Here is a 9548-nt window from a genome sequence, read left to right as displayed (position 1 = left end):
GACCTGAGCCCATGGCATGGTAAGAGCAAGGTGGGTCTTCTTAGCTCTGTCAGCCTACTCTAGGTAAACCCCAGAGAGGCTTGTCTCCTAGATGGTTCCAGAGCCTGCCAAGTTGGGACATTAACATTACATGGGCCTCCAGCCTGTTTCTGGGTAGCCGCTGGCACAGCCTGAACTTGTGTCGAACCGAGATGTATGGGCTCACGGTTGAGAGGTGGGAAGTTCAGGAGTACTACCCAGGGCCTCTTATTTTCCACCATACAGCAGAAGGCTAGCAGAACCATTTGTGGTCATTTGTTTTCTTTTGAGACAGGGACTCAGGTAGCCCAAGCTAGCTTTTATTTAATCCACTGTGTAGCGAAGGATGACCTTGGCCTTCCTATTCTCTTTCCTCTATTTCCCAAGAGATGGGAGACTACAGGCATGCGCCATCAGACCCAGTTTATAGGGTACTGGAGATGGAACTCAAGGCAAGCACCAAATGAGTTACACCCACAGCCCAGCCCCCTCCCCCTTATAATAACTCCTTTCCTGGCTTTAGTGGCCCAATCACCTTTTAGGAGCCTTACCTCCTAACCCTGTTACCATGGCTACTAAATATCTATGTAAATTTGAGAAGGAACACTTAAACCAGAACAATGCCCCATGCCTCCCCTGAAAGTGTAATCTAGAGACAATGAGATTCCCAGAATACCCTTGGTCTGCCCACCACTGGATGGGTTAAATCTGCTCTTTCTCCAGACTGACTGGACAGGGTCTGATGCTGTGTGGGAGTCAGGAGCAATTTCTCATCACAACAGGAAGGCCATCTCCTTCAAGGGTCTGGTCCACTCCTTACAAGGGAGTGGGGGGTGGGGAACCCTGCCTTTATCCCTTAGCCTCATTTGCTATTCTCTGAGCAGAACGTGCTGGTGGGCCACAGGGACAGCAATGAAAGGGAGGCCTTCAATTCCAACCACTAGTACTATAAGCAGCCACATCCAGTGGAACTCTCAGGGCTTCAATACCTAGGCATCTCTGCTCAGTAGGATGTTTGTTGGTGGAGGATATTGTGGTAGCCATCAGACATGTGTGGCTGCCAAGACCTGGAACTGTAGTTGATGTGATGGGGTGGAGTAGATTATATGTGTATGTATACATGTATGTATATACATATATATATATATATATATATGTATATGTATATATATATATATATATATATATATATATATATAGTGTGTGTGTGTGAGAGAGAGAGAGAGAGAGAGAGAGGATGTAGAGGATGTGCACGCTCACATGTGAGCATTCGTATGTAGAGGCCAGAGAATAATCTTGGGTGACAGTCCTCAGACACCCCGCCCTGTTTTTTCCTCTCTGCGGACTGGAGCCCAGCACATAGCCTAGACTGGCTGCCTTTAAACCCGGGCTTTGCTTTTCTGCATCTCTGAAACATTGGGACTACATGTGCATCCCACCATGCCCAGCTTTTTTTTTTTTGTTTTTAATATGAGGGTTTTAGGGTCCAACTTGGGTCTCTGTTTCTCTCGTCTAAATGTACATAGATAAACCTCAGCTGTGCCTTTTGCTACTTTTCTGAAGGCAAAGCTCCACTCCCCCACTCAGCAGGTCTCTCCTGGGGGCAGAGGCACGGCAGCCTGTGACTGAGCACTCTTGCTGTGGTCGTGGTCCACTGTCTGCTGCTGGGCCTTCATGAGGCCATCTCACTGGGTCCCCACAGTGCTGGCTGTAGGTGGTGCTGAAATCTTGGAGTTCCTCACTAACTGCCTTTTGAGAGGAGCCAGGGATTAAGGCAGGGTCATTCTCTGCTTGTGAGGGGTGATCTCAGCCAGGACTGACCTAGTTTTCTTCTGGGTCACAGATCAGTGCTCAGGGACATGCAGTGTGTCGTTCCCTCCGACATGTTGGGGTGCTGACATGACCAAGAAGACCAAGAGCTACTCCCACCCCAGAGGCACGGCTTAGAGGCTTTGGGATTCAATCTTTGGGGTTTGTGGAAGGGTGACATAGTCTGGGCAGCTGCTCTGGCCTCAGTTTCTCTTAAGTGCCCAGCCATAACAGTGAGGGAACTGAAACTCAGCCGATCCAAGACTTCTGCCCAGTTATACGGGAGGGCGTAGAGAGTACCTGAGTGTTCAGTGTGTGTTGTGCCACCTCCTGCCATACCCTGCTGCTGCCTGGTCTTTTCCTGCCATTGTTAATGCCCAGGGACTGTGTGGCCATTGCTCACAGCTTGTTACCTGCTCCTACTCTAAGAAGCTAAGCTTCTCTGTCGGTGGTGACATACAGTCTGCTGCGGAAGATGGTTCTCCCTAGGCAGAGGACTGGGATTCTGTCCAAGGCCCTTCCTACATCATGACTGCCCAGTGACTGAAGGTCGTCAAGGGCTGTCAGGAAGGCCCTCTCATCTAAGCTAGAGCATTCAAGCCAGGCATCCTCTGAGCCCTCCCTTAACAGCTAACTCTGAAGAAAAGAGGCTTAGAGTGAGGCAGAGGATAGGTCATAGCCTCCACAGGGTGGGAACACACACAGTGTGCCTTGCCTCAGCCTTGGGTCGGGGGAGCATCAGAAACATTAAACCCCCCCTTTATACCCTTGAAGACTTTGTAACTTACAAGAGACATAGTCTGAAACATCCCAGAATTCCAAGTTGTACCCTGGACTCCCCTCTGTACCACATACCTACATGAGCACCATCGGCAACAACCGTGGCTTCTGCCTGTCAGGCCTTGTAAAGCCATTGTAGGAGCCTCACCCAGGGAAGCTGTGTTCCCTGAGACACTCTGGTTGGCCAGTGAATTGTTCCGGTCTCTTAGAAAGTACAGGACGGAGCTGAGATGGAACCTGGGTCTTTCTGGTAGCTCCTGTTACCTATGCTAGTTCAGTGCTGGCTTCTGGAGTGAAAGGTGGCCAGAGTGAGGTGCGGCGAGGGTGAGAGGGCGAATACAGCCACATGGCAGCCATGGTCTCCTAAGGCTGCAAGGAAGGGGCTCTTCTGGAAGTGCTGGACACTGGAACAGTCCTTGCACCGCGGGCTTCCCTCCTGGCCTCTGGCCTCAGTTTCCTTGCAGGCCAAGAAGCACTGAGGCTCAGCCAAGAAGAGAGGCTCAAAGCGTACCTGCCACTCAAGTGCCCTCATCCGTGGTCTGCAGGTCAGCAGGGGCCCGAGAGGCCACATTCTGGAGGCCTGTATGATGGGCATCTGACCAATTTCCAGCTGAAATCTTTGAGCTTTCTCAAGTCACTGAAGGTATGTCCTACCCCAAGATCCCAGGCCAGTGACAACTGTGTCTTCTGTTTGGAGACTAGCTGTGAGCAGCCTCTGTCCCCAAGGCTGAATAGAAGGCTCCATAACATAGAACTAAGGGTTTAAAAGCAGCCCCCAACCCCTTTTGCTCAGCCTGGATAGAGAAGCCACAGACAGAAAGAGTAGGCGGTTGCTAGGAAGGCCTGACCAAGCATGGGGTCTGTTTAAGGTGATCCTTATAGCCCATTGCCAGCAAGGTATGGGTGAATCCTGAGGTGTGGGTTCTCATGACAGCTGGAGCAGCAGAAGCAGGAGCGAGCACTGGCCCTTCTGCAGCAGCGAGCAGAGCAGGAGGTGTGGGAGACCCAGATGTTACTGGACAAGCTTCTCTTCAAACACCAGCTGAAGGTCAGCAGGCTGCCCCAACCTGAGGCATTAACTGGTGTGCTAGCCCTGCCCAGTGTCCCTTCTACCCTACCTGTGATCCTCCCTGCCCCCGGGGATGGTCCACGGGGGCAAACGGAGCAGGGACTACAGATGGGGTGAGGGCTTGGGGAGCAGGGAGGTGGGAGAGTGTGTGGAAGCCCTATGAGTACCAAAGGTAATGTCAATAACGGGGACCAGCTTCAGGGAGACAGATTAATTTTACTTAGGGTGATTCAAGTGTTATATAGTTTGCGGGGAGGAGGTAGGACTATCCAGGATGGGCAAAGATCATTGACTGAAGGCTTAGGCATTCCAGAAGTCTCAGGTGCTAGCTGAACAGGTTCTTATAGGCAGGCAGGAAGTTAAACCTGTAATCTAACTAAAGCTACGTGACATTCTGCAGGTAGAGGCATGTGGGGGTTATGGTCAGAGAAGGGGAAGCCCTGCGGCGAGTGAAGGGAGTCCTCCATTTTGTGCCGAGCCCAGAAGGCTATCCAGGCAATGGGCTTCCCTTAATTAGAAGGGTTTTCCCACATGTCTCCCTAATTTATTTTGATAATGGTGAAGTATCATCGTGCCCCTCAGCCTCTGTGCTGGGGATGGCTTAGTATTGAACCAAAACCTGATTAGCAGTGATTTTTGCAATGCAATTTATCTGTCATTTTAAACATTGGATAGAGCAGGGTATAAGCATCAAAATAAAACACAACATAATGTTGTAATGGGGTAATGAGGAGTGGGAGCCAAGGAGACAGTGGGTTATTGAACCAATTTAATTGCTCAGTGGATTGAAATCTTGACAGCAAGTCTGAACAGGGGGGTTTTGGGGGTGTAAACAGTGGTCTGGTGACCATGCAGCCTAAGGTCCTTCTAAAGTCGGACCCGCAGGTGGATGCTCAGAGGCATCAAGAGTCTCAGAGGGAACACAGAGCCACATGAACTGGGGACATGGACTTGTGTCCCAGGAACATCCACACTTGGGTGGGTCACAGGTAGACATCTTTGTCTTCCACTTGCCCAGTTCAGGACCTGTTAGAAACTGAGCAGTAGGGGCTCTGTTGGAGCCCAGAGCTTATGACCTGTGGTATGTGTGACATACAAACTCCTGTGTGTCTCTCTTGCCTGATCCTGGGATCCAGCCTGACCTGCCTGGCTGCAGAACCTTGTCTCTCATTCCACAAAACCAGACTTTCTTTCCTCACAGAGGCAGATGGAGAAACCCTCAGCCCAGCAAGGGCCAGAAGAGACTTCAAAATGGAAAGAGCAGCAGATGTGTGGTGGCCCAGAGCCAAACACATTCTTTCTCCGCACAGTGGAAACCAGATCCAAGTGAGGCCAAGGCTGAGACTAGATTCCATCCCCTATCCCCAGGGAAGAAGAGTGTGGGGTGACCCCTAATGTCAGGTTTCAGGTGCTGGCAATGACAAAGATCTCTGCTGGTTTTCTGACCCTTCAGATCACCACTCTCCCTATATAGAGACAACCCCAAGTCCCCGAAGCATCTTGAGGAAGCAACGGCAGTTTCTGCAGGTGAGTGTCCTGTGTGACCTGTGATGGCAGGTTGGGGTAGAACGGGGTGAGGGGGAGTAAGGATAGTGTAAAACCTCCCAGATGAGCTTTTATCCTCAGAGAGCTCGTCACACCAGCTGCAGCTTCACCCCCAGCCTGATATGGACACTTCCCTGGGAAGCCTGGCCCCTCTGTCCAGTTCTGGTGGCCATAAAGTTAATTTGTAAACTTGATCATCTTCATACTCAGGCTTTTGCTAGGATATGCCATATGCTCTGTTCTACAGCTGTTGGGTGGAGCATTCTGCAATCCTGGTTAGACCAGTTGGTACATAGAATTGCTCAAACCTAATCTAAACTTGGGAATCTTCTTCCTCTTATTGGGGTGGGGAGGGGAGGACACACTACTGAAATGTCAGGTTGTAGGCTTGTCTACCAGCACAAGGATTTAGGATTCTAAGCCAGGCACTGGTGGCACACCTCTTTAATCCCGGCATTCGAGAGGCAGAGGCAGGTGTATGTCCAGGAGTTCAAGGCCAGCCTGTTTTGTTCTACAGAGTGAGTTCCAGGACAGCCAAGGCTAGACAGAGAAATCCTATCTTGGAAAAAAGAAACCAAACAGCAGCAACAACAAACCCCCCCCCCAACCCAGAAACAAACAAACAAAACTCCAACAAAGCCATTTAGGATTCTGATGAGCTCTTGAGGCACTGACCTTTTGATAGGGGCACTTCTGCAGTGTGGTTTGCTCTAGAGTCCACTTCGTATGTAAGTCATTTTTTTTTTTTTCCACGCTACCATCTTAGGGTCTCCTAGGCTGGCCTGGAACTCACCATGTAACTGAAGATGACTTTACAATTCTAAGCTTCCTCCCTCTGTCTCCCAAGTGTTGTGATTACAAGTGTGCATGCTTATGCCTGGTCTATGCTGGGCAGGACATTGAGTTTGGGTTTCCTGCAATCCGGCCGTGAACCACATATCCTGCTTTCCAAAGCCTGCTTTGACATCTGTAGACTATGCCAGCTTTCCTGTGACTAGGAAAAAGGGCATCTGCTCCCTACTTTGTATTTGAGGTGTGTTTCTTGTGGGCAGTATAAAGTTGGGTTTTGTCCTCCTTTTTTTTTTTTAATCCAGTCTCTGACTTCTAACTGAGAAGTCTATCCTATTTACATGGATTGGGGTGAGCCTCAGAGTTAGGTTCAGGTTATTCGCCTTGATGTTCATTTATACAGTCTACAGGTGATTTCTTCTACTTTTTATTTACTTTTTCTTTTTTTTTTTTTTTTTTTTTTTTTTTTTTTTTTTTTTTTTTTTTTTTTTTTTTTTTTGTTTTTTTTGAGACAGGGTTTCTCTGTATAGCCCTGGCTGTCCTGGAATTCACTTTGTAGACCAGGCTGGCCTCGAACTCAGAAATTCACCTGCCTCTGCCTCCCGAGTGCTGGGATTAAAGGCGTGCGCCACCACGCCCGGCTTTTTCAACTTTATCTGCCTCCTTTAGGGGTTAATTTTTGATTTGGTTTGTTGATGTAGGGTCTCACTCTGTAACCCAGCCTAGTCTGAAACTCTGTGGCCCAGGCTGACCTCTAACTCATAAAAGCCTTTCTACTTCACCTCTGGAATGCTGAGGTTGTATGCATGCACTCATCACTCAGCCTGGAGCCCCGAGGTTATATGAAGGCACCCCACTCCTCGGCTTAGATTAGTTTTTTTGTTTGTTTGTTTTGGTTTTTTGAGACAGGGTTTCTCTGTGTAGCCCTCTCTGTCCTGGAATTCACCAGGCTGGCCTCGAACTCAGAAATCCACCTGCCTCTGCCTCCCAAGTGCTGGGATTAAAGGCGTGCGCCACCATGCCCGGCTTAGATTAGTTTTTTTTTTTTTTTTAAGATTTATTTATTTATTTATTATATGTAAGTATACTGTAGTTGTCTTCAGACACACCAGAAGAGGGCATCAGATCTCATTACGGATGGTTATGAACCACCATGGGGTTGCTGGGATTTGAACTCAGGACCTCCAGAAGAGCAGTCAGTGCTCTTAACTGCTGAGCCATTTCGCCAGCCCCTAGTTTTTAATGATCTCATCTTCGCTGTTGAATTATGATGAGCTAGAACTTCACATTATGGTGGGTGTCTTAGGGTTGATAGTATACAGGCTGCAGGTGATTTTTACTTCACCTACAGCACAAAACCCTCATAGAATTTTATAATAACATGGGGTACTATATTTATGCTAGTGCACTAAAATATGTTTCAGAGGTGAGAGTGCTGAAGAAAGGGCTCCATGGTTAGGAGCACTTACTGTTCATGCAGAGGAAGGGGGTTCAGTTCCCAGCCCACATGGCAGCTGTTCCAGGAATCTGATACCCTCTTCTGGATCTGTGGGTGCTAGGCACTTTACATAGTACATACACACATGCATACACAGACATACACCCATGCATGCATACAAGCATGTATATATACATAAATACAGGCAAACACTCATGCACATAAAATAAAAAATAAACTAGGGGCTAAAAAGAAGGCTTGGTGGTTTAGAGTCCACATTGCTTTTCCAGAGGGCAAGAAGTCAATTCCTAGCACCTACACTGAGTGACTCACAACCACCTATAACCAGTTCTAGAGGACTGGCCTGGCCTCCAGGAGCACCTGCACACCTATGTACATACCTACACAACATGCATCCACATATACATAATTCAAAATAATAAAAATAAATTTTAAAGTAAATCTTAAAAATATTTTAAACCATCCTTCATTGATTTATTTTTTGACAAACAAAACGACTCTCTTTTACTAGTTTCAAATGATACACAGGCCTAGAATGAGGATGTAACCAGTTCTCAGCCACTGGTTTTTTTTGTTTGTTTGTTTGTTTGTTTTGTTTTGGTTTTGGTTTTTGGTTTTTTTTGAGACAGGGTTTCTCTATGTATCTCTGGCTGTCCTGGAACTCACTCTGTAGACCAGGCTGGCCTCGAACTCAGAAATCCACCTGCCTCTGCCTCCCAAGTGCTGGGATTAAAGGCCACCACTGTGCCACCACTGCCCAGCTCAGTCACTGTTTTTGACACTCTTCATTTCTCTGGGAAGATCCGTATTTCTGGTTGACATCACGTCCACATCCCTCACCTGATTTCTGACATACACATCTACCAGTAACAACAAAATAAAACCACTTGTTAGAGAACATCTTCATTCTACTTCCTGTTCCTTAAAGACGCTTTACTGGACATAGTACTTGAGTAGACTTCTTTATTTATTTATTTTTGAAATAGGGTCTTACTATACAGCTCTGGCTGGCCTAGAACTCACTGATAGAACAAGCTGGTCTTCAACTCACAGAAATCTGCCTGCCTCTGCTTCCTGAATGCTAAGATTAAAAGCATGGGTGCCATGCCTGGGTCTGGGCAGACATTTTTTAATAGGTTAGTGTGTGTGTGTGTGTGTGTGTGTGTGTGTGTGTGTGTGTGTGTGGTGTCTGTCTGTCTCTGTATGGTGTGTGTGGTATATATGTGTGTGTGGTGTGTGTGGTGTATGTGTCTGTGTGTGGGTGTGGTGTGTGTATCTGTGTGTGGTGTGTGTCTATGTGTTTATGTGTTATGTGTGTGGTATGAGTGATGTGGGTGTGTCTGTGTGTGGTATGTGTATGTGTGTGTATGTGGTATATATGTAGTATGTGGTGTGTGTGTGTGTGTAGTATATGTGAGTGTGGTGTGTGTGTCTGGAGTGTGTTTGTCTCTCACTGTGTTTCTGTGTGTGTGTGCGCGCGTGTGTGAGTTGTGTGTATGGTATGTGTGTGGTGTGTGTCTGTCTTTGTGTGTGTTTCAGTGCTAGGGTTGAACCCTGGGCTTCCTACATCCTTGACTGCTGCTGAGCTACAGCCTCCATTCCCAGGAAGCACATCTGCATCCTGGTGTCTTCTTGCTTACCCTGCTCAATATGCAAGGAACCCATTCTATCGTTCTTTTGTTCATTTGCAGGCACTGTGTCCATTTGCTTGGCTGCTTTTCTGTTTCTCAAGCAAGTTTGTAGTGACACTCTCTAGTTTCATGCTCATGTGCTGGGGTTTAAGATTCTTTGATCTGTGGGTTATCTTTCTGAAGTTTTGGAAGATTTCCAGGTCTTTCTTTTACACTTGATGCTGTGAGTTCTTTCTTCAGCAATGTCTAATCTGCCCTTAATCAGTGTGGTCTTCATTTGAGTGTTTTAAATGTTCAGTTCTGAAAATTCTATTTAGATCTTTTCTTTTTTTCTTTCTTTCTTTCTTTCTTTTTCTTTTTCTTTTTTTCAAGACAAGGTTTCTCTGTGTAGCTCTGGCTGTCCTGGAACTCACTCTGTAGACCAGGCTGGCCTCGAACTCAGAAATCC

The sequence above is a fragment of the Mus caroli genome, chromosome 2 (assembly GCF_900094665.2).
Source record: "Mus caroli chromosome 2, CAROLI_EIJ_v1.1, whole genome shotgun sequence".
NCBI classification, from domain to species: domain Eukaryota; kingdom Metazoa; phylum Chordata; class Mammalia; order Rodentia; family Muridae; genus Mus; species Mus caroli.
This window is presented reverse-complemented; position numbering follows the sequence as displayed.